Source organism: Alligator mississippiensis, chromosome 1 (assembly GCF_030867095.1).
Source record: "Alligator mississippiensis isolate rAllMis1 chromosome 1, rAllMis1, whole genome shotgun sequence".
NCBI lineage: Eukaryota > Metazoa > Chordata > Crocodylia > Alligatoridae > Alligator > Alligator mississippiensis.
In genome coordinates, this window is record NC_081824.1 from 462275317 (window position 1) to 462299147 (window position 23831).

The 23831-nt window shown below is 41.0% G+C and overlaps 1 long non-coding RNA gene across 1 annotated transcript in view; it reads left to right on the forward strand.

The window, feature by feature from the left end:
• Positions 1-8895: 8895 nt before the first annotated feature.
• LOC109284626 (uncharacterized) overlaps positions 8896-23831 on the forward strand; it is a 1607267-nt gene continuing 1592331 nt past the window's right edge. The window contains exon 1 of the long non-coding RNA XR_009459873.1: positions 8896-9284. This is a non-coding gene — a long non-coding RNA (uncharacterized LOC109284626). The remainder of the gene's footprint in view (positions 9285-23831) is intronic.

Sequence of the window (23831 nt, forward strand, 5' to 3'; positions counted from 1 at the left end):
TCCTTTCTCTGAAACTGTAGTTACCTTGGTTCTTGGCAGTGTGAGGCTGAAGCCATGGTAGACAAAATAGACTGAACGCAGGAATGGATTTGTCCCTGGGTGTTTAAAACTGTGTCCTCTGTCAAAACTGCCATTGCAAAAGGGCAGTGTGATCCTTCATCTTTTCTTCTTATCAAATGGGATCAAATCAGTGTGCATCCCTGCTGTGGGCAACTAAACAAATGCAAGAAAAGGGACAACACCTTTTTTCTCTTACTGAAGAGAGCAGGATGCAGACCAATGTCTTGAAGTTGCAGCAAAGTAGTTTAGGCTGGATATTAGGAAAAAACGATGCTGTTAAAACAGTGAGGCAGTGGACTAGACTGCCCAGGGGAGGTGTCTATTCCACATCCGTCACTGGAGGCATTCAAGAAGAGTTTGGACAGGTATTGGTCAGGCGTGATCTAGGAGCAGCTATGTCTATGCTCTACCCTGTGTATGCCCCGTGCTTCTGGGCTTTGCTGGTTCCCGCATGGGGCTGGGAAGGAATTGTTTTCCTTTCCTGCTGCTACATTTGTCAGGGCTAGTTTTTTGCCTTCCTTAGGAGCATCTGGGTTTGGCTGCAGCCAAGGTTGGGGATTTTGATTGGGGTCTGCCAATGCTTCAGGCTAGAGGGTTTGCCCCTCCACTCAGAATCAGACCAATCCCTGTATTTAGAGTCAGGAAGAAATTTTACCCCATGGGGAGATTGGTTTTTGTGTTCCTCTGTATCAGGGGGTGGGGCCTTCTTTCTTCAACCTTTCAAATGTATTTTAACAATTTTTGCAGTAGCAGGTCATTGGCTGCTGCTATCGCCCTGTTTACCTGTGGCAGGTTATGGTGTTATGTCTTGTGGTTGTGTCGGGGTCGACCGTGCAGTTTTATTACTAAGTTAGTCAATAGCTTCATACAGGACTGTTTGGATAGAGATGAGCCTGCCTCAGGCAGATGACCTCTAGAGGTCCCTTCCAGCCCTGCTTTTCTACAATTCTATGAAAAAAAAATCATTGCAAAAGGGTAGTGTGATCCCTTACCTGTTTTTGTTTTTTTGTGGGGGTTTTTTGCTTATAAAACGGGATCAAATTGTTCCAGCGTGCATCCCTACTGAGAGGCACCTAAATAACTGATCTGACTTTCAGACGTGCTCCGTACATGAGGTATCCATTGACTTTAAGGGCTGTGCCATCCATTAAGGCCAAAGCTGAACTAGACCAGAATCTCTGCAGCAGCCTACAGCACTATCTCAGATTTTTCTGCTGCCTTTGAATCTCTCAGTGTAATGATTTGCTACATCAAACAAACTTTGGAGTTCAATGTCTTTCCTTATCTCTGCTCCTCAAGCTCAGCAATTCAGTTGGTTCTAGTTTTAGGATTCTCCTGTCCTTCCCCTGCACTTAGTTCTGTTTCTCACCCCGTTACCCAATTAGCACCTTATTAACTACACCACAGCAGTCTCTTTTCTCTGAGTAGCAGTACATTACATCCTCTTATTTATATTGGCAGCCATACCTCCCAGCTTTGTAGGCATAGAGGTCAGTGGGAACACACTGGTACTTAATGTTAAGAAAGTGCATAAGATGTCTTAGGTGACCCGAGGGAGGGACGTGGACCAGAGGTCCCTTCCAGCCTTATTTTCTATGATTCTATGCCCTGAAGAAGGGCATTTTGCATCAAAAGTTTGTCTAACATCTCTTATAAGTATTTAGCTGGTCCAATAAATACTTATACTGGATAAGGTATTACCCAACAAATCCTGCTGCTTGTATGTTTCCTGGACTAGCACAGCTACAGCAACACTTTGTCTAGCATTAAAAACATAGGATGTTCTGCTGGTGACAGAACTGACAAAGCTTGACTCATTTACCCCAACTGAGGAGCTGTTCAATTTTGTGCCAGGAACTACCCTTTAATAATTCCATATGAAGTTGGTTTCTAACTTTTTACAAGAGAACTGTGGTCCAAGGGCTTTATTCTCACTAATGAGGTACTCACAGAATTGAGGATTCCTGAGACATACCTGAACTACCAAGATGCAGAACAATATGGCAAGTGCTAGACGCATACTTCAGTACAAGTACTGTACAGTTCAGTACAGTACAGGTGAACCGGCTTTCATTATTTAAAATCTAAGATTGTGATCTCATCTACTTTCCTGTGTTGAATTATGCCAGCACTTGCATAAAAAGTACACTTTGCAAGTAAGTACACCCACCATGAAAACTCAAGCTTGTTAGGAAAGGCTGCTGGTCTCTCCAAGCTGGTAGTCTTGTCTTTACATGAGGAATGAATGGATGAGGTGGTGTACAGCAGTGCTATCTTGTCTGCTCCGATTAAGAAGTTAACTTTAACTTACATTCGCTTTCCTATTGCATGGGTGTGCAGAAAAAAAACAGCTATAAGAATGGCTACTTGAATAGGTGACACAGGGAAAAAGTATGTTTGGGAAAGTAAATCAAAATGGTCAAGAAGAGATTTGTTAGGGCAGAATGCAGCGATAGTTGTGTATGCGGTTTAAGAAGTAATATATATGCTTGTGTGGATATGCTATGCACACAAACACTGAATAACTATGCAGTAACACAAACACTGAATAACTATGCAGTAACACTAAGAGTATATGCCTTAGTGCATATATAACGATTTTTTAAAAACCTCAAAGTGATTTAAGACTACAGGTCCCATTGATTATATCTAACAATCTTTGGCAATCCCCCACAGTAGAGGATGATTGTTTTCCATGGTTGTCTTATCTGCAGGTGCATCTACACATGTGCTGGACTGCGCAGCTGTTACTATGCAGTTACTTAAGCAAGTACTAAATGACTGCGCAGAAAGTGGCGCTACTGCACAGCGCTGATATCACATGGGTTTTTTCCCATGTTACTGAGCAGTAGCATCGGTGTCACGGTTCATGCCCACCGACACTACATTGCTGTAGCAATGACATACAGTGACGTAGCTCATCGCTATGGCGAAGTACTGTCTTGTATAGACGTGTCCTGTGTATCTGAAGATGGCTGATGAGGCCTATCCGGGATTGCCTAACTACTGCAACTCTAACGTGTGTTCCCGTTTGGGGTGGGTGGCGCTGGATTCTTGATTTGGTCCATGACACCACTGTTCCTGCTGCTCCTGCTTTTCCATCTCCTGATGTTGTTGTGAGGTTTCAGAGTACTGAGATCCTACCTTGGCTAAGCTGGGAGAATAAAACTTGCTTCAGGAGTCTGGAGGCAGACATTTGGATGACATGGCTGGCCCAGAGTAGTTGAAGATGATCACAGCTATCAATATATAAAAGATTATATATATATATATATATATATATATATATATATATATATATATATAATATCACGCATTCAATATACATTTTATATATATATATATATATATATATATATATATATATATATATATATATATATATATATATATATAAAATATCACACTCTCTCTCTCTCTCATGTGTCTTGGTAATGTAATAAAAAATAATTATTTGAATGTTAATGTGTGTTGGCATTCGTCAGCTTCTCTCTAAGGTACAGCAGTATGCAAGCTGAAATATCTAAAAGATAGAGGAAAGTACCTACTGCTCATGAAGAGACTCTATGACCTAATAAGTCTTTTTCATCTGTGACATTTATGCTTTTAATTACTGCCTTAGTAAGGAGAGCATATGCTGATGCACATGTTGGCTGTGGCCAATGGGGAAAAGAAGACCCTATGACTGGATATTTTAGAGCTATGTTATTAAGCTAGAAATAAAATCACTAAGATCTCATTGTGTCCTCAATCAAAAAGGAAATGATGGGGGAAATTCCACATTTTTACACCGTCATAACCAACCAGTCAGGAGGGCCTGACTCCTCTCTTCTTTACATTAGACTAAATAAGGATACATAAGAATAAATAAATAAACAAACCCAATTTGAATCATAAAGAGCTCTATCCAAGTAGCTTAAGTAAGATCTTAATCAGATCTTTAAGTTGCTATTTATCCTTATTTCTTTAGTCTGATTTGACCTTCATCTTGACTGGTTAAATGTAGATTGTGAAATGGATGCTAAGCACGGAGAACAAAATGATAATTAATCAAGCAGCCACATCACATTCTATCCCCATAAGTTTTTTTTTTACATAATTTGACTTTGAGTGAGTATACCTTGGGTAACTTTTGGTGTGGATTCTAATTCACAGACCTTTTACTCCTTTTTATAAATACAAATTTTACTGCAATTCTCAAATATACTATTAAAATCTCATATTATTCATAACGCCAGAAAAGCACAGATCCTTACACATAGAATAGAATATATTAAAAGAACTTTGTTCATAAAAGGGACTTGGATGTCCAGCTGTTATATACAAATTTTGTACAAATATGAGTGGAATTTGATGGTATTCTAATATCTTAGAAGGTAAATTATTAATGTACGGTGTTAAACAAAAAAAAAATGGGTCTACTAGGTTAAATACACAACCTCCCTACAATGACATTAATATACCATCACTATGAAAGTATTGGGGAGGAGGGGAAGTCAATATCTTTAGAAAGTGAATGGTAATCGCAATACAGTAGCAGGATATAGGCTTCATCTTGCTAAATGTCACCTATTCCCAAGCAATAATATGCTCAAGTTAACAAAGACCAAGGGTGCTAGATACAGGAGATTATTTACATCAGTATATACTAAATCTCTTGCATATAGCAAGCTTGCTATAGTATTGCTAAGCTGCTACAATATATGGATAGATATTTCTTACTATTTCGTAACTCGATATAAAAAATGTATGTATGTCAGAGTTATAAAATAGGAAAAATTGTATACATATATAATACTTTTTTTAAATTTTCAAAATCATAGCTGATCCAAAAGGTCAAAAGTTGTGAAAGGAGGAGAGATTTCTGTTGTAGGGCTTCCTTCTATCTCTTGTAGTCCTTCAGTTAAAGTGCTTGGGATTTTCTTGGGATCCTACAGGTACCATGCTGGTTTGTCAGTCTAACCAATTCTGTTCCTGACAGTGGCTGATACTCAAGTGCAGGATAATTCATAATGGTTAAATATGGAATATCTGGTCTATACTCAAATATGTCCATAGGGGAAGCTCCTAGCCTGCTTTCCCACCTAAACCTCAACATGTGTCCTCTGAGGCTTCTTTCTAGTGTCTTTATCACTCTGGAATAGACTATGGCTTTATAAGACTTGTCCATATAAGTAATTCTCTCCTGACTCGGTTGGCCATACACATGTGAGCACATAAATGACACAATAGTCTGGTGCAGATGTAATGAATTCCCTAGAAAGGAAAGTGATAACTGTAGGCTTCTTTCATGCTGATTTACCCACATTTTCAATTATTCCAATTTCTAACTTCCAGGAGATAATTGACCCTGGATTTTATGAAGCCAGTTGTGGGAATAATTCCACTTTGGTAACTCTGGACACCTTCCAAGAAAAACAAACATTTTGCATAAAAAAAGCAAAACCCCAACTTCCTACTGAAAATCAGTTGGGTGGACAATCTTCTATCAGCCTCAGTAAAGAAGTAGCCATTGAGCAGAAGGGAAATTTCTCCTGCTTATCTCTTCACCTGAATTCTGCACATTGTTTGTCATATGTCTTAACTGTTAAGGTAATATCACTATGGTGTTGCAGAGGGAGGACAACTGGAAGAAAGAGCTTTATGGAAGCATTGTTTCACAACTGGAGTGGACTACCAACGCTTCATAACGCAAATGCTTGTCGATTAAGGAAGTAAATACCTCAAACTGACTTAAGACAAACTGCCTTTACCCACACACACATTTTAAATGTTAAAATATGGTGAAACTATAACATAAATTATTAAACAGGAATTCAATCTATAATTAATAGAAAAAAAAAACCTCTTTATTTTATGTGCTCAAGATTCTGGGTGTCTTGAGACATTACAAAAGAGCCTGATTTTAAAAAAATGCACTTAAAATTGGGCCCTTTTAATTTGCTTCAAAACGGGCCTCCCAAAACAGTGGCTCTAAAGAATCTTGGCTGGAATATTTTGTTCTTTTTGAAAACAATGAGATGTATGGGTTTTGTTCCCCCCATCCTTTCAGCTAATCTATTCACATAGAAGAACAACAAGATCCCTTGAAGGAAGCTTACAGCTACCTGCTGTTATTATGGATATAGCAAAGCTTCAGGTATTCCTTGTGATATAATAGTATAACATACACAGAGTTGATATGGTGATGGGAGTACAATGCAGTTTGGAACAATTTCACTTGATAGGGGTTTTCTGTAAGAGGTTGTCGAGGCATTATTGATTACTGGAATGTTTAACTGGGTTGTTTTACAAATCAATGTTCATTTACTGTTTAATGAGACTTGTAAATATTGCCATATTCTTAAGGATTTGGCAAAAATTCTTGCACCCTTTTTGGACCCCAGTTAACAGGCAGTATACCCATGTTTTAATCATGGGTATGATTCAAAGTTTTATTAAATTTTAAAAGTTCGCCAATTCTAGTCAGATATTCAGAAGGCCACGATAGAATGACATTAAAAGTAAATAAGAATTAAAGGCTAGCTCCCCAGGTGGCCTCAGTAAGTTTTGTTGCATTGAAATCAATGGAATTACACTAATTTTCACCACAGGAAAGTCTGGCTCAGTCTCTCTCTGAAGCAAATGCAATGTTCAGAGAAAGGGAGCTCTCATTAATGCTTGCCTGACTCACTCCAGCCTAATCTTTTCTGCTCTTAGATATTAGTCTTGCTCTACACCAGTCTGTCCAAAATACACCTGCCAAAATAATTCTTTAGCTTTCAAAATGACCACGTCACCTCTTCCAGTCCCTGCACAAACTCCTTGATAAGACCAAAATTCTCTCTGCCCCTGTTTTTATCCTGAGCTAAAGACAGCCTTCAAGGAAAACACAATGAAGATGCAATACATTTTCAGTCATCCGCAAAGGCCCCCAGTCTTGTAATGGCTTAACCATTGGGACATCTCTTGCAGGCATCAATGGAGCAAATTATGTGAGTAGGAGTTCTCATGTGGTTAAGTGCTTACAAGATTTAATTCATGTGCCTTCCTTTTTTTTATTCCCATGGCACAAATTACACCTGATTTTCAGAGATGCTGAAGCCAATGGCTGCTCACATATTGCACCCTATGATTGCACCTTCCAATTTAAGATTCTAATGCTAAATCCAAGTTGAGGTATTCTCATGAAGGCTAGCATGTCCTGTCACCAGACAAAAGTTCACTGAGGAACAAAAGCTTTGCTATAGAAACCAGGGCACTTGTGCTGAGATTTTCAGAAGTGTTCAGCAGTGCTTTGCTTCCACTGCATTAAAGTCAAGGCAGAGCAGAGATGGGCCAACCTTGATTGCCTTTGATTCACTAGCTTAAGGACTGTTAAGATTCATAAATATTAAAAAAAAGGAGATAAAAGTGTCAATCCTGTGTTTCTTCAGTGTTGCTACTTTTTCCATGCTATCTGCAATGCACTGTTTGTCTATTAAGGCTGCAGATTCACTGAAGCTCAGTTTGTGCATTCTGTCCAGAATCAAGCACGTACACAGAGCTCAGCAAACAATAATAGCAAAGGAGTAACTCTCTCTTTAACTCATAAAACATTCCCCCCAAATATGCTGCTGCTCCAAGTCCCTGACGATTTTTCACTACCTACTGTTTATCTTCATAGCCTGCAGCCACACCATCTTGAGCTGTGATCTTGTCAGATCTCACAAAGAAAGCAGGATGCAGTCAATTCTTGGATGGAAGACCTCCAAGAATAACATGGGAGCTGGCAGGAACTGATGCTGGTGACTTATTAGGTGACATTCTTCTGGTATCTAGTGGAGGGAGAAACTTTGGTGCCTGGAGCAGGGTGGGGAGACAGGAAGCATTGTATGGAAAAGATGTGAAGGCTAATGTAGCACAAGGACCACTGCAGAGGGGAGATTGCATCAACATGGAGTTTGAGGGCTCCTCTGGGTTGACCTTTCGAGGAGAGGCTTGTGGTTGATTCTAGGGATAGAGAAATTTGTCCTCCAGGTTTGTCAGCTCGGCACCTTTTAGAAGCACTAAATTCTCATGAAAAATTTAAGAAACAACCAGTGAAATGCAAATGCTTGCATTTTCCTCTAATCTGATATTACATTAAAAATGAATAGATCCATAATGGCTCATCCCAAGACAAGAATCAGCATGGCTTCTAGGCGTAGCTTTGGTTCACGTATTTGAGAGCAGAGGTCTGAGATCCCTGACAGGTTGGTGGTTCATGTCTAAAGAGCTAGGGTTGGTCTTGTGTTTAGATGCAGCAGACCAAGTTTAGGTTTCAGGTATACTGCAGGTTCCCTGTGTGACCTTGGGTAAATCACTTAAACTCCCTGAGCCTCATTTTCTCACCTGGGAAGTTGGAGGCGGTCATTCTTCTTTTCTCTGCTTTGCTTAAATTGCAAGCTCTGTGTCTTACTGTGTGTGCACGTACAAAACCTAGCACTTGGGAGACCCTGCTCCCAGCTTTAAAGGGTCTTTTGGGGCTTCTTTAAAACCTATAATACTAATGCTTAGGTCAGAAATTTCATTGAGAACTGCACCCTATTGTCTGTCTGATAAATGGTCTTAGAGGCATCTGATTGAAATCAACTCCAAGAACACCTGCCCATTGACACTCTTGCTTACGATGGGCATATTAGGGACAGAGAAATATTAAACAGCTCTCAAAAAGTTTGTTGAACTAAAGGGTGGAAGTTGCAGGTTTGCTTTTCCCTATGGATTCTCTCAGACACGTTGCCTATTGATTGATAGACTTATTGATGAATTATCCAGAAGGAATCTATACCAGTGGGGTCAATCGTTTGTAATTACTAGCAGATCATGCTAGGGTCTGCTCCTGGAGTACTCCTCCCTGCACAGCTCTTTCAGTATGCATATCACATCTCCCTGCTTGTAGCAGGCTGATGAGTGTGTGCAGTTAGTGCAGGCACACACATACTTCTGCGCTTTCCCTGAAAGTGGAGCATTAGCAACTGCAGTCAAAAAGCACCCCTGCTTCTTCAGCTCTGGTGCTAGCAGCCTCTGTCTAATTCTGTCTGGAGGAACTAGGAGACGGCACTGGAGGCAAGTTTAAAAAGGACCTAGTGACACCCTGTTGTCACATCTGGTGTCATGAATCTACTTATTAGTAGCCCATTGCCAATTACTTTCTTAGTCTCATCAATAGTGTACACTCTTCTAGAAGACTGTCTGTCTTGGGAGGAGGGAGCACACTGCTGAAGGTAGGTTGCAGTCTTCCTTTAAAATCTTTTGCTGAATGTTTCTGGCTGTGTATTTCCCTTGCAGACATTCCTGTTCTATGCAGTTTTCTATTGTGTACCGAGGTATGCCTTTAGCAAAGCATTGCAAAGGATATAATTGGCCAGGTATCTTTTGCTCAGCGAACTGTGCCGATCATGTTGTTAAATGGCCAAATAATTTGACTGGATTAAAGTTTCAGGGCAGATGACAACTCCAGCTGCATATCAGACCACAGACAAATAGAATGTCAGGGTTACTTCCAATGTGAAATTTCCAGTCAGAGGCTTCCTAAGTGTGGCCACGCAACATTGCTTTTTAATTGATGTGTGTGTTAAGATTATCCATGCTTGCAGTATTAGTTGCCATTTGTGTACATGTTTGGAAATCAAGGATATACTTTTTAATTAACTTTGATCATACTGTGGATGGCGACACACGCATCTCTAAAAGGGAAGGGGAGTCAGATGTGCAATTTCAACTTGCTTCTGTAGTTTTTACAGGTATAAATCCAGTGGGTAAAACTGTGCCAAAGAGAAGAAGTTTGCTGCTATTGTGAATTTCTATAAATGTAACAGTCGAGAAAACACTGAATATTAATTGTTCAGATTCCTCCTCCCAAGACTTTATAGCAGTTATGACACTGGAAGGCAGTGGAGCCTTTATAGAAAGAAAATTATGACAGCTGTGATACTGTGATATGTATAGTCCATTATTTTGTTGCATTGAAACACCTGATTGTATCTTTCAGCTGCTTGTAACCAACTTGATTTTGCAGTTGTACTTGTGGATTCTTTTTCCTAACAGGTCAATGTTACTAAATACAATGCATATATTTCAGGCTTCTTCATTGCCAAAGGTGGAACCCCAAAACCTCTGACATGTGCCCCAGTGTTTTTTACCATGTGGTTAATTTGATACAGCCAATGATTTTAATGTTAAATTGCTATCATTTCTTCTTCTGCAAGAAAGATAAACTAACTTAAGGGTATTGTCACAGAAAAAAAAGCCCAGTCATTACTCTCTGTATTTCAAGTATGAAAGCAGACTTTGATTAATGTTCCCTCAATGTGTTAAGAAAATTCCTCTGCCTGTATTTTACAAAAAAAATAAATAAAAAAAAATCAGGCAACTGAGTTGATCGATCCTAGAAGAAATAAGAGAGAATTGTCCTGAAAATAAACAGAATGCATGCAAAATGTATTCATGTGGCTCTTGGAGTCTTGAATCTTAGACATATACACATTATACCTGAATATCCTGAAAAATTAAGTATTGCAAGTTGTGTCCGAAACTCAGTTGCTTCTTGGATTATGAAAAATATATTCTAATAACAGGTCATATCATAGATCATGGTAGCTATGCAACAGACTGAAACAAGCTAACAGGAATCACCTTGTGCAATCTTTTAAAACACTGGTGAAGGGGAATGGAGGGGGGACGGGACCTCTTGTTGGTAGTCATGGCTATTTCTTTAGAAATGTAAACAGCATCTGGCTGTAAGTGCCTAAGTCTCGGTGGTAAATGCATTTAATAGGATTTGACTTGTGCATGTTCCAAGTTGATTTAACTCTTATAATATCCAGGGGTGCCTCTTTGGAGACCTGTTCTTTCTAGAGTTGGACAGTAGCTGTTCACCAGGGACAAGGTCACTCCAGCCAGCGTGCTGTGCCTTTCCCAGCTGCAGGAGCTGCTTCAGCACTAAAGCTGTGCTAGGCTGTCACTTTGTGTCTCATCTTCAGAAAAAGGGGGAGGGGGAAAAAACCCTAACCAGTTTGTTGCTTTCATCTGTCTTAATTGTTAATGGACTATGAATCACTCAGGTATGGGATGTGAACTTTGGAGTAAATTTTTCTATGGCTCCTGTCATGCCTGATGGGCAAAGACTACAGTCATAATGTGAATTCAATGCGTATAGTCCATTCATGCTTTAAAGCATAACTTTAGCGGGTCAGATTCTGTTCTGCATGATAGTGTTAGAAGCCCAATCACACCACCGAGACCAATGGAGATATCAGGCCAGGTTTTTGCTAGTATAAGCAGGAGCAGAAGTGGGCTGCACAGGCCAGATTCTCAGCAGGTGTGTGAACTGGTTTAGACCTTCAGGTTTCAGCAGAATGATGTGGCTTTCTACCAGGTGAGGTTCTGGTCTGATATTTTTAGAGGTTATTTCAGCATATAATATTATGCGCAGACTTGTAACTCTCCAACATAATAGGAGACAACCTCCACCTGCTTGCAGGGGAGGGAGAGCTGTAGGAATGTAAAATCTGTTATTTTCTCCTCGCCAAAGCTGAGGAGACAAAAACATCTCCATTTCATTCATTTGATGATGAATACAGTCTTCCCTTTTGCTTTACTGCCTGCCAGGCTCTCTGCAATGTCAGCCCCCCTGCTGCCTGTACCCTGACCCCAAATGTGGTTTCTGTGGAAGCGAAAGGTAATTCAATTCAATAGCTTGCCTATTCCACCCCTGAGCCTCTTCAAAGCTATCATGTAAAAAAGCTACAGAAAATGCAGTTATATTCTGGATTGCTGGTTAAACCAGACTGGAAGAGAATCAAACACATTTTGCTGCGAGTGAGTCTCAGTCACGGGGCTGTGTTTACCTTGCCAACCAGCCCTCTAGTGTTTTGAAGTACTTTATGCAAAGAGGTCTGTTCAGCTGTTGAGTTCTCTGTTACCAAAAGTGTAGTGAGTGACAAGTTTGAAAAACCTCACCAAAGGTTCCTGGATCCAGTCACGCCTGGATTCGAAACATTAGGCAAAAGGGCATAATGTCCAGCAGGCAAACTGAGTCGAGAGCAAAAGTTAGAGAACCAGAGTGATGCCTATCCATACCTTGTACAGCTATAAAACACACCAGCAATTGTATGATTACTATTATATGGTCCTTTAAAATGAAACAAAAAATCCCTCCACCTGTTTATTCAACTAGCTTATGATTTTTTTTTAAAGATAGTTATCTATTTACATGCCATATCAAGCTTTCCAAAACAGCCTTCGATTAAAAACGAGCTGCAGCAATAGCATACTGCACGCATCCTTAAGCACTCTAATGAGTGATAGCTGTAAATGAGAATAAAGGAAGAAAATGCCATGCAGCTTCAATATTGTAGAGAAGTAAGATCCAGATGGCAAGCCTTTTTATAGCAATACACTGGATTAAGTTTAAGGCTCCCCTGGCTACTACTCTCCCGTTTAATTTGTCTTTCCTTAATGCTATTTCAGGATGTTTTCTTGCTAGGTAATGCCATAAAAATGTAGGGTTTCGAACACTGTGTCTGTTTCCAGTAGAACTTTTCCACATCTTAGTGAACCTTTATATATATATATATATATATATATATATATATATATATATATATATATAACTAGCTTATATATAATTTGTATTTTTTAGCAATTATTGGGGTTCTGTAGTCAGGAGCATCAAAATGAATTCTAGGTGGAACATGGAGTATTTCATCTCTTTTCCCACTAACTCATACAACCTGAAATAGAGCCAGGTGACTTGCATACAGTACAACCCTAGTTAACAAATCTTCATGTCTCAGGATGAAGAGATTTTCAGTGTGCTGTTTACAAATCTAATGCCTGAAATTGGTTTGGGGTAATTCAGTTTGGCCAAAATTCTAATTGGACATTACCAAAGTCCTAGCCTGGTGGTAGTCCAGCTGCTATCTCTGTTTCATGGTTTTAGGGAATAATTTTTTCCCCCTCCTTTATATTTGTGACTTTGATAAACGGCTTCGCCTCATTTTCCATTCAACACATTGCTCCATACTTGAGAAGCCAGAGCAACAACGGACACACCACTGCTCTAGTCTAAAAACATACAGCAAGTGAGACACCCAGTGGTGATCATGAGCATTGAGACTGCTTCTCTGGACCCTGCCAGATGACTTCAGAAGCTAAGGAGACAACCTGACACGTCAGGCTGACCTGGCTCTGAGCTTATGAAGGGTCCTGGATCTTCTATCTATATTGAGTATTTTATGACCATCATTAACGTAGTATCTGAACCCTTGCAATCTTTAATGGATTTATCCTCACAACGTTCCTGAGACAGGGAAGCACTGTTGCCCCACTTTACCGATGTGGGGCTGATGAGGAGAGAGACGAATGCAGTATTGCCAACCCCCTCGCATCAAAACTCATGAGACAAACTCTTGAAAATCAAGAGATTTGGAACGTAAATCATGAGATGCTATTTTGCAAGTGTGTGTGCACGGTTCGTGGGGCAAAGACAGCAGGGTGCGGAGCCCCAGCCTGCAGTGGGCAGCCTGCTTGTGCCCTGTGCACAAATCTGGGGGGCACATGCCCCCCCATACTTCCCCCCAGGGGTGCAAGTAGCAGCAGGGAGCCGAGCTCTTCCCCCACCCCCCCCAACCCTGTGCCTCTGGACAAGCCACCCAAGGCTCTGTTGCATGACCTGCCCTGGTCCTGGGGTCCCATTCACCCCAGCCCCTGTCCCACTCCCTCTTTGACCATGGGGGACCTCGATTGGCCCCCCTCTCCTACTCCCTTCCCCTCCACAAACTTACCAGCTTGGTGCTCTCTACATGTGCCAGAAGAAAAACATCCCAAGATTTGATCTCTCTATCAGGAGAACATGAGTCAGAGTTAATTTAACTTGGAATTTGGGAGTCTCATGGTCTTTTCATGAGAGTTGGAATTACTGCAAATAGTGTTTTTGAGATGGCAACTCATGTCAACATATCTGAGCTAGCTTTAAACTGATGAGCTTGGGTACAGATAATCATTGTCACAGTGGCATGGTTTTCAGTGAGGGCTGCAAACCACCCAAGAGCTGGAGCAGATGCTTGAACACCGTAGCCCATGCTGCCCCAGCTATGTTGCTATTACTGAGCTTAGTTAATTTAAAAGTAGCCTGGGGTATGTCTACAAGACCTGTGATGTAGACACAGGACATCTGTGCTTGAACAGGGGTCTGTACACAGGTGGAGCTCTAAATAATTTGGCCATTTTTCCCCTGGGTCCTGTGTACCAAGGTCCCATTTCTGCCATTTGTGCTAAGAAGTAATGCCATTAGCTGTAGCAAAAGTAGGCTGTCCTTCCCTAGAATAGCCACTAGAGAGGAACCGGACACCCATACCGCTGTATACATCACAGGTAAAAATCTTGTTGTCTCTCAATAGAAATAGTTAGCAAAACCAATTTTAAGGAATCTTCACACCCATCATTGGCTTTTTGCTGGATCACAAAGCTGCCATGCATAAACGTTTCCAATAGCCTGGTTCATTTAGTTTCTGTTACTTGAGCAGATAACCTTCTTTGTTCAATATAACTGTTCTCCTGTTCCAGAAAGGTTTCTTCTACTGGATTACTTCTATTGGATGGGGCTCAGAAATCCTTCTAACCTGTTTTCCACTTCCAGCTGGGTCACGCCGTTTCCCTCTCTTTAGGTATCCTTATCTTTGCACTGTCACCCAGAATCCAATATCCTCCTGCCTACACACTTACTTCCTAAAATATCCCATTGATACTGAATGAAACATGTGGCATTATGTAACACAGGGAAAAGATGGAATATGATCCTTAATGCAAAACACTGTTTTCTTATAGATTCAAAGCCTTTGTGTAGCTTCCTCCACTCATAGGACAGCTCACAGGAGCTGCCTTGTGACAGGCTTGTTTTCTTCGAAAACTTTTCTCAGCAGATACGCCATCTGATTTCACTGCGGCTGCTTATGGAGTAAACTTCCGCTCAGCTGATGTATGCCCATTAAAATCAAGCCCAAATACATGACTAAAGAATAAAAATCCCAGCCACCTTGCATAACTAAAACCTAAGGGAAATGTTACAACTAGAGCACTTAAGAAGACCCCAGTAATAGCTGAACCAAACAACTTTTTAGGGACATTCATACTCAGAGATTCAGTTGAGATATGCTTCTTCCGTATAGCAGCATCTTTCTTCCCATGCTGTCCCATTGACTCTTGTAGACCCACTGATGTTGTAACTATTCAACATCAGTGAGAATAGCAGAGCTGGTCCTTTGTGAATAACTTACGTTGGTATTGCTTGTGTCTTAAGAAGCAATATGGTCTTAATAGTTGTCCATCTTCCCCATCAATTTAAGTCAGAGACCAGAATCTTTTCACCAGCTGGTGAAACAGACTTCAAACTATGAAGTATTCTGGTACCTGGGCATATGGTGAAATTGAAGGTTACCACAACAGACAAGTCTTTGCAAAGCATCACTTAATCATTAAGGCCCAAGTTCTTTTACTCACACTCTGTGATCAAGACCAGTGGGTCTGTGATTTGAACACACCCATGCATGGACTAGAGGCTGGGAAAATTTCCACTAAATGCCTGCATGGATTTGGAGTCTGGGCCTTCAAGGCATTGGGAATAGACACTTTCCACCAAAATATACCAGCCTGTATAGCCATTTTGGTATATGGAGAATTGTAGGTTGTTCTTGGTGAAGGCCAAGAGTGAATTGTTGCCACCAAAGCAGGAGAGATGTAGGGAAAGAAACGTGCTTTGGAATCGGAGCATCTCCTTGTTCTACCACTGAGGCAGGGGCAGCTGCTAATGTACATAAGGGCAGAGCCTTGACCAGTTGGACTTACTTTCCTAGTTAGGGTAAGGCTAGCAGCTGCAGCATGGCTCCAGGTGGCCTGGCTCTGCTTTTCATATCCAGGGATCAGAAAAACTTGTGGGGGAAAAAAAAAATCCAACATGCTTAAAACCACTGTGCATAGGGGCTAAACGACACTCGTCCCCATCCCCATGTTATGACAATTCTTCATTTGGATGGAAAGTACTTTTCTCTGTCTTCTGTCCTCATTTATCTAGACTATACCCCTCTGCAAAGCAATAATTAACTCCACTGAATGAAGCTGCAGGGAGGTGAAATAGTCACTGCAGTGAAATATTGTTTTCTCTGTATAAAGGTACTGAGGTGTTACTATAAGAATGAATATATGAAGCAATTTCCTGTCAAGAAGGCTGCTAGCAAATACTTCCACTAGTTGGAGATCTGAATTTGTCACTTGAGAAATGGTCAAATTGTTTTGTAGATCTTAGAGGTAAGGGACCCAGTTAAAGAAGAATTATGGAATAGTCTCATGCTCTGAGATGATGGAGAAATGTGAGTGTCCAATTTACACAAAGATTTAGCTAAAGGGTGAATGCTAATTTGAAAGTGGATTTACTCTAACATGAATGTGGATTTAGGTGCATAACTAAGATCTAAGAAAATTTAAAGAAGGAACTGGAAACTCCACAATTGTTCTGAGCACTGTCACAGTGTTGTTTAAATGGAGGTGTTCAGGAAGCTGCTTTAGTGTTTCACATCTGCAAATGTCTTTAATGAAGTACTTCATCTGTGGGAGCTATAGATGGGGCTACAATGCTGACTATGTCATGCCTAAAAACACCCAAAGAGTTTCTGATTCTTCTATAAAAGATGGCTACCTAGAAGATTTAGTTGGACATCTCTAAGATCTGTGATGATCTTTTTTAATGTTCTTCGGTGTTTTTAACTAAAAGCTATCTTAGAAACCACCAAATTCTCCCAAGTTTAGGATTGTAAATCACAGCAGAATAAGTAACTTCCTCTTTCATTTACTGAGCTATATATGCTTATCTACCTCATGCTTTTGCATTCAAATATACTAAGAAATACCCAGTCAACACTCTCTCTTGAATTCTGATATATTGCGTTAATCATTCCCTACAGTGTCCTGAAAATGTATGTAAATTAGACTTTTGATGAACTTGAATATTTTTACAGGCTCTCTACATAAATTACACTGCGCATGCACATACACACAAAACCTGGTTAACTGGGAGGATATTTTTGGATGTCATTTTCTTTTGAAGTCATTTGAGGCCAGCACACTAGTGCTGTTTTTGCATAGGCTCACGCATACGACAAGATGCCAAGTCCTATGGCAAGGAACAACCTGGCCATCCTTGGCAGTAAAAACTGTGTCAGGGAGAAAGAAACTGAAAAGTTTTCCACCTCTTCCTTTTGTATCTTGTATGATTTTTCTGAGGAGTTGGTATTGTGCATAATTTTAAGCCTTGCCTTGAGACAATGAGTTATAGTAGATTAATGCTTCAGCTCAATACTGCTTTCAGCAGATATCAGATAACAGTGCCACCTTATCTACTTTCAGGGCCTTCCTAAGATTAATCTTACCCATAATGCATGAAGAAACCTGCCATCCTGTATAGCTGATCAGATGAGGAGTTGCATAACTCACAGTGATTGCTATGGATCCTGTTACCTTTGTCACCTCATTTTTCCAACCTGTTTGTTTCATTTGCCCAGTGCTTTGGGGCATATCATGTGGGGTTTTATTTTGTTTTGATATTGAAGGTGTTTTGTAAGGTTGGACAAAGATTGCCCAGTCCCCTCACCTGTTTCTGCAGCTCCGATGGTTATCTTCCACTGGAACTATGAAAGTACCAGGCAATGTGAGACAGGCTTCTGCATATGGAAGACCAAACTTTCACTCAGACAGTGAAACTCTCTCCTGAAGGAGGAAGGAGCTCCAGCAGTGGGTCACATCTGTAAGGTCATTTGTAGAATTGAAACCTTAAAGATTTCCATTCTTAGGTTATTTATTTTTTTTCCAATTCACAGATGTCAGTTCTTCAAATCCCAAATCTTGTATTTTTTGTATGAATGTTTTAATTTTCATGTTGTCAACTGCTGTCTAAATAGTATACCATAGTGGCCTGGAATTAAAATGAGTAGAACAGGAGCTCTATTGATCTCCTCTGACATATCCTCTTCTCAGGCTCTTGCATCTCTTTGCCTTCTGGAGCAAACCTTGGATCCATTTGCCAGAGCTGACTTTTTTTTGTAATCTGCAAGAAAAATAAAGGGTGGCAGGCTACATGAAATGTTGGGCTGGAGAGAGAGGTTTAAAATAGTGAATCTCTGCAAATGGTAGGGGAAATAGGAATAGATTTACTAGGAAGGATTTCAATAGCAGCAAAACCAGCGCTGGCTTAAATGTGGTTTTTTTTTTTTAATGGCACTAATTAGGTAATCAATATTGTTTGAGAAGGAAAAAATATCCTGCTTAACAAAAGAATAACATTGATTAGCTAAGCTAGTACCATTTTAAGGAACATTAAGTAATCAAGACTGTGCTTCATGATGACACCCCAAAGAGAGAGAGAAATCAGGCAAAATCAAGTAATGGTTAAAGTCAGAGCTGCCAGCCAGCCGTTGCTGAGCACATAATGGCTGCCTCGTTCGTCTGTGTCATCACTGCGGTACAGATGTCTAATGGAGTCAACAGGCTTCCCTTCCCTCTTTTGCCTTCAATGTACTTTGGAGCCAGTCCCATACAGGAAGTGCAAGCTTTTAAAAAAACCTTGTTATGTATTCTGCTTGTTTCATGGCGTTCGCTCTTTCTCAATTGCTTCACAGACCTGTTAGTCTTGGATGACATTTTCAAGTAGGTACACTTTAAATAAATGGCAGATACTGAGCTTATATTTGGATCTGGGGGAACGGCTGTTCACCAGAGCACCCCAAGAGATAACAAGGTCCAATGCTCACAAACTTCTCCAAGACTATTTTAGGCTGGACAGAAGGAAAAACTTCTTTACTGTCAGAGCCCCCAAGGCCTGGAATAGGCTCCCTTCAGAGGTAGTGCATACACCTACTGTGGACTCATTTAAAAATGTTTGGATGCTTATCTTGCTGGGATCATTTGACCCCAGCTGACTTCCTGCCCCTGGGGCGGGGGGCTGGACTCGATGATCTTCCGAGGTCCCTTCCAGCCCTAATGTCTATAAAATCTATTAATTGGTTTGATCCCTTGATCTCAAAGCACTTGCCTGAAGTGGAAACTGAATCAGTGACAGAGCTGGGAACAGAATCCAGGAGCTGTACATACCATCCATCCCAGTATCCAGCAGGGCATGCTGTCTCCTCAAATTTGGTGCCTTAGGGCGCATCAGGACGAGTGTGGCCATGCAGTATATGGCACCACAAACACATTTGCAGCGCCACATACCACCCAGTCGGGTGTTCTACGCGCTGCAAGGGCACGTTGCATGTGTGTGCACTGCTTCATTTTTTTTCCCGCAGGTTTTTCTGACCCCTGAATATGAAAAGCGGAGCCAGGCCACCTGGAGCCATGCTACAGCTGCCAGCCAGGCTCTGCCCAGCAGGATTGCCTTTTCTGTGGCCCCAGGAGGCCCCCAGGACCTGAGGCAAAGTGCACCACTGCCACTTGTCTCCAGGGAACCAGACGTCCATGCTCGTCTGGACGCACTCTTCATATTTAGGTAGTTACATTTTCAGAAGCATGAGACTCTGCAGGTCTTATGGAAAAATCTGGAGATGCAGGTTTTTCTTACCTTGGAGAGCAGGAATATTTCATTAAGGGCCCACAATTAAAAAAAAATTGCCAAGATTTTTCAAGATAAGAATATGACTATAGAAAATCGAATCTCTGTCATAACTATTAAATAGAACAGGGATGAATCCTCTGACATCTCTAAACCAATGGTGGTGGATGCCAGGAAGGGTATGACAGGCAATAGATCACTGTAGACAGTTCATGTTCATGTACTCTCCCTCTAAACCATCTACTACTGTGCTGTTGGAAACAAGATAGAAGGTCAGATAGACCATTGGTTTCACCCAGTATGACACTGCTTATGTTCTGTTCAGTTGCCACCTACCTCATTTTACACTACAACTTTTCTTTTAAGTCTAAAAATAGTGAGGCTGGACAAGGTTGGTTGGAATTCTGTGCTGCTGCACAGCGGCTGAGATGGGTGAATGCTCTTAGAAGCAGGGACCATCTCTTTTGAAGTGTTAGTGTAGTACCTAACATCATGGGACTTACCCTTCCTGCAACTGCAAAACAAGTAATGGTGATTTTTTATTAGACATGCCTAGAAAAGGTAGATATATCAGACGTGAGAGATCATAAGGCATGACATACTCTCAAAGCTCTTTCAAACCAAAGTGAGTCGCCATTCTTGGGACACCATTTCTAGGCGTCTCAGTTCCAAGGTGCCCTTATCCCTGGAGTTCAGCTAATCCTGTCACCTCTTTATCACATATCTTGAGATACTTGAAGGCTTAATGGAATCCTGAGCTCCTGGAGGTAAGTTATGATTACAGCTTTCTTCTGGTGAAAAAAACGGTAAGTTTTTCTAGCCCTTGCGGAAAACTTGACTTGAGTGCATGATGACAACTCAGAAACAGAAAGCAAATAAAGGGAACTAATTTTTTGCAAAAGTCAATTATGGTCACATGAGATTTCAGGCAGAAATAGTATTTGAGAATTTTATATAATGCAACTAATAGAAGTTCCTATTAAACTTGACTGGCTGAAGATTTGGGATAAAAACACATCTTGTCCCGTGACTGGGTCACAGAACTATTTTGAACATAGATAAGATCATTTCCTATTAAGCTAGGCAAAGTAAGATCTTCTCTGAGGTGGCAGGAGCTGACCCCAGAGAGAATAGGGCTGAGCATGATTCAGAGCTGGAAGTTTGCCATGAAGTTTGCTCTGACCGCAGCCATGGTGCCTATTCTTATGCCCTTGGTACCCAATTGGGGACTGAGATGCAAGTCCGTTTCATTTCGGGAGGTGATGGTAACATTATTTTTTCAAACCACACAGTAGAATATGGGCACATCTGAAAAATCACCCTACAGTGATGTAACTGTAGCAGCACACTCCCAGGTATAATATGCTGCTATGGCAACGTAGCAGCCAAATATACCTCAGTAACTACCCGTATGGCACCATGCTTTAGTATTTCCAGAAGAAAATACTAAAGCATGGTGCTGTAGCAGCGTCGCCATATGGTGATGTGTAGACACACCCTAAAAAGAAGATCAGAGAGTGGAAATTGTGCGCAATTGTGTATGTGTATATATGCATGCATATGCATTATAGCAAAGGTTCACATGTCTTTCTGAATAGTCTAACTCAGATGTACATTTTACATGTCAGTTTTATGTCCCCTTTGCATATATTAGCTGAGCTGTAGAAGTAACCTGAATATGGGAGGTCATCTTTCTCCAACGGCAAATGACTTCACATATAGGTGATGTGGAAGACACACTGAGGATTCTATGTAGGTAAGTGGAGTGTTGTTCAGGTTCATTATGGCAGAGTAATTAGAGTGATCCACAAGGTCAAACCTTCCCCAACATACAATTCTTGTTTGTACACTTGGGCAGACAGACAGTCAAAAAGCCAAGGCTGAATTGATTCAGTCTTTGCAGGTTAGTCTAAACTGCAGAAAGAAACAAGTGAAGACACATTTACTTTTGATTCAGGAAATGCAGCTACATGCCTGCAATGGCTCAGGCCAGAAGCCGGGGGGCACAGAACATGGCTCTCTGCCATGTAGCCAGCATGGGCTGTGTGTTCACTTCCTCTTTCTGCTGCTGCCAAGGTCTCTGGGATTTGCATTGCAGATTCACAGAAGCAGGACTCTGCAAGGTTGCTCATCATTTCCTCTTCCTGCTTCCAGGTGCCTCTGGGATTTGTAGTCAACAGTAACAGCAGGGCAGGGCAGCTCTGTACTTGGGGGTAAGTGGGTTTAACCTCCCTCCCAGGCCCCAGAACCCAGCCAGGGTTTGCCTGGGGGGTGGGGGTGGTGAGGAGGCAGTCTGTGCCTCTCTGCCCACCAGCCCTTCTCTGCTGGAGCAGACAGCACAGCCCAGGCCAGGGCTGAAAAGCATGCTGGGATGCTGGGAGACTCTGACTTAACTTAAGAGAAGAAGGGGTCTGGGACAGAAGTTTCATAAACCAGTCTGATTCTACATTCAATCGGGTTTATTTTAAATTAGTTTCAGCCATTTTGAAACTGGTTGCTGGGCACTGAACTTTTGTTCTGTTACAGGTTTAAACCAGTTTCTGATGACTTAAACCAGTTTGTGTTTAACTTCTGTCCCTAGCCTTAGGGAGGAGGCTGAAAGGGGTTCTGGCATGCCCTTGCACTGTCCCTTTCTTCTTGAGATTTATTTCATTCTGATGAGAGCCCCTGGCTTCAGCACTCAAGGATTTGACTCTGGGTGTAGACACATGAATGCTTGGAGTCCTTTGAAAGGGGGGAATATATCAGCAGCTGGTGCATTCTAGTTGTTACATGTGAACAAGCTGAGAACAATTCAGATGCAGAAAGCCTGCTATGACTTTAACTCTGGATGAAGATTGTTCTCAGCTTGTTCGCCTATAACAATTAGGCTATACCAGCTGCTGCCCTTTTAAAATGTTCCTTCTTTTGAAAGGGCTCCAGTTGTTCACGTGTCCACATCCACTGGTGCATATCAAAGTCATTCTTCTGCTGGTTTTATACAGATCTTCACTGTCCTTTAATCTTGGGAAGACAGGCCAGTAAGGGCCTATCTTGGAGGACATAGCTGGGGGAGTGGGCTTGGACTTCCAATATGTGTGGGCCATTCCACAGGACCAAATCCATTTGCTGGAAGAATCCCAAGATAAGCAAAGATGAGTTTTGTTCTTTTTACAGATACATGGGATGTGCTGTTGAAGAGCCTAGTAACTTCACTGTGTTTTGATAAATTATGTTTAATAATTGGGAGAAAGATGGTATTTTTCAGGAAAAAAAGATTGGTCCCAACTTTCTGCCATGGTCTCCCCGTAAAAAAGATGGTGCTCATAGTGCTGGTTAGCGATTTCTCATGTGATTGCAGATATTTCTAAACTGTCATAGCTCTTAGTTTAGCCCTGCCTACCAAGGGGACTGTTTAGCTCTCTTCCTGTATTTGGCAGTCCAGCAGGCAGTCTGTCATAGATTTATTGTTCACCCTGGAAACTACACTATATCGATGAGCTCTGCTTTGCTCTGAGGAGTAAAACGAGCGAGAGGGGAGACACCTTAATGTGTTGACCAAAAATTGCTGTATTTTTGGTACACATTTAGTGGCAGCTCCAAAAATTAATGCTTGAACAAATTTTGGGAACCTCATCCTAATCTCAGGTTCTATGCCCATGGTGACTGGTTCTATCCTAATATGAAGCCCTTATAACAACATTTTTTTTTTTTTTGCAAAGATATAGTTGGACTAATAAAAGATATCACCTCTGCCACCAGTTTTGACCTTATAACAAGACAGTCAAAGTCCATAGACCAATGTCAATATAGTCCTTTTGCTATGTAGTCCCCACTCTAAATATTACAGTTACTAAAATTATCTTTTTAGATTTAATGTCCTAGGACATTTGGTATTCTCTTTGGCTCTTGAAGTGTTGGTGCTTTCATCCTTCTATAGCCACAATTTTATATCCTCATCTTTGCTTATTATGACATCTATTTTATAGTCTCTTGAGGTAGTTGCATAGGTCCTTGGTTGTTCTTTTTGGTTATTTCCCATAGGTACAAGGAATGCAGTCTCAGTAAGTTTTGGATCTTCCCCTTGAAAGATAGCTTGTAAGGATAGTGCATCAACATTATTATTTTATCAGCCCATTTGTAATCTTATAAAGGAATTGTAACCTTTTAGTCTTACAAGACCCATTTTCCACAA